The sequence below is a fragment of the Branchiostoma belcheri genome, unplaced genomic scaffold (assembly GCF_001625305.1).
Source record: "Branchiostoma belcheri isolate BF01 breed outbred unplaced genomic scaffold, Haploidv18h27 scaffold134, whole genome shotgun sequence".
NCBI lineage: Eukaryota > Metazoa > Chordata > Leptocardii > Amphioxiformes > Branchiostomatidae > Branchiostoma > Branchiostoma belcheri.
This window is the reverse complement of record NW_017802758.1, coordinates 82,950-85,553: the sequence shown is the minus strand read 5'-3', so window position 1 is coordinate 85,553 and position 2,604 is coordinate 82,950.

The window sequence follows — 2,604 nt, the reverse complement described above, 5'->3', positions numbered from 1 at the left end:
AATCCCCCACCTACATCTGCTTGGAGACAGCCGACAGCTGGATATAGCCGGGGAACCCCATAATGGGATGGGATCAAATGACGTTACATTGAGGGATTGTACTATAAGTTCAGCAGGGGGAGGATAGGTTTGACATATGTCAGGTTATTTTCTACGGCCACACCAAGTAATTGCTACGGATGACGTCCACTGGAGACCTTAAATCTAATTACCTTAAATTTAAGGCAAGCGGCCAATAAAAACACGAAGGGCCGAAAAACGAGATGCCTAGATTTAAAATATACTAACTGTAGAAGTACAAATGTTAGGACACAAAGAAGACAAGAAACAAGTCTTCTATTTGTCATAAAGACAAATTAAGAAAACAGCAGTAGTCACCCTGTTCTGATTCTTTCCTTTATAACATCTTCTCTTATTATATTTTGCGGCGCTGTCGTGACACTTTCTTGAACGTTTTGTTTCCAGTAACAGTCCAAACTCAAATAACGTGGGGGGGGGGGGCTAACACGGGTGACGACGCATCTGTATAATCTGCGGCAAACCGTTTCAGGGTGTTCTGTACCATAAAAATAGTACAGAGATTCTTTTGTTCTTTAGACCAAATTGATTATTAAAAAGAGTGAAGAATACGCATGTTAAATCCTCTAGAACGATGTACCTCTGACGAAGACCTGAGACTTCCGACCTCTAGTTTTCATTAAAATTTCATCAATACTTCGATTTCTTTTTCCAAAAAAGGTTTAAATAAAGGTCTTTAGTACGTTTACGATGTATTTTAGGCTTTATCATGAAAAAAACTATTTTTGAAAATTCAAGATTGATGATCCATGATGGCGGATATCTTAAATATGCATGACGTCATTCTATGACGTCACCGGTGTTGCTATGGGCAACATAAGACTTAGTACACCATAATATTCTGTCATAAACACTTTTGGTACAGTTATGTTGAATACCATTTAGTTTTCAGGGAAAAACCTATTTAGACGGTTTTGGCCAATAAAATCACATTAATGATGTCATAATGACGTCATATTACATCATAACGACATAAAAATTCTAGATATGATAAATTTTTACTAGTACACCATTCTCTTAAAAATTTGGTGGTCATACGACATACCGTTCGCCAGTTCTTAGGGGGGTCAAAAGAGCCCCCCCCCCTCGGTTCCCCCATGTAAAAAAAAGCCCGGTCTAGGTAGGGTTAAGGTGTACTAAGTCTTATGTTGCCCCTCAACACCGGTGACGTCATGCATATTTAAGCTATCCGTCATTTTGGATCATCAATCTCGAATTTTCAAAAATAGTTTTTTTTTAACATTCTAGAACGGTCAGTTAAAGAATAAAGATCATTTCAAAGTTTTCAAAGTAAGGTATGTCTGAGTTTTTGCTGCGTCTAGTTGTGTTGACACAGCATTACATGCCGCATGGGTGATTTAGTTGTGAAATTAGACGAAAGTAGTACTGTATTAAAAGCCTTATATTAGGCTAACGCTAAACACACACCGCGGTACGCACCCCTGTACAATATAAACGTCGATTGACTGGCATTTATTGCGGTAAACAAACTGTGACGTAATAATGGTATAGGTCCATTCAGGCCGGAGCCTGTAAGGCGAGGCCACCCTCCCTCATTCTCCCGATGATCTCAGCCCACATGGGTTTACGGAAAAACCTATCCAGTCCAGGAGGCGGAAAAACCCTTCCAGTCTAAAAAAAAAAGGTAAAAAAAAAGGTCTGCTTAGGGTCTAGGCTTGGTTTTGATAGAAAGTCGAAATAACCGCTATACAAGACATTTTGCTTCGTTGAGACAGTAGATACAATGTGAAGGTGTGGCTGCACATTAACCCTACCTAGACCGGGGGGGGGCTAAAAGTGCCCGCGGCAACTTTGATGTCACCTAGCGTCTGAACGGCTAGACGTAGAACGACCAAACTTGTTGACTTTTCCTAAAATATTGTTGGCAACAATTCTCTATCATTGGAATAAGATAATAATTTTTTGTGTTGCCATGGCAACGGGTTTCTGACAGGCATTTTTTGCTAAATTTAGTACTTTTTGTTTCAACAATAGAATTTTATGGGTTTTATGTCAAGTTACTCATGGTTTCTAATATTAATAACATCCCATCTAATTTTATGTAAATTTTATCATTAAATATGCATAATTTATGCTAATTTGATGACGTCATTGGCCAAAATCCAAGATGGCGGACCATATCATTAGAACAGGTATATACGGGTTATTTTCATTAAAATTTCATCAATACTTCCATTTCTTTTTACAAAAAAGGTTTGAATGAAGGTGTTTAGTATGTTTACAATGTATTTTAGGCTTTATCATGAAAAAAAAATATTTTTGAAAATTCAAGATTGATGATCCAAGATGGCGGATATCTTAAATATGCATGACGTCATTTTATGACGTCACCGGTGTTGCTATGGGCAACATAAGACTTAGTACACACTAATAATTCTGTCATAAACACTTTTGGTAAAAGTTATGTTGTATACCAGGAAGATTTTCAGGGAAAAACCTATTTAGACGGTTTTGGCCAATAAAATCACATTAATGACGTCATAATGACGTCATATTACGTCATAA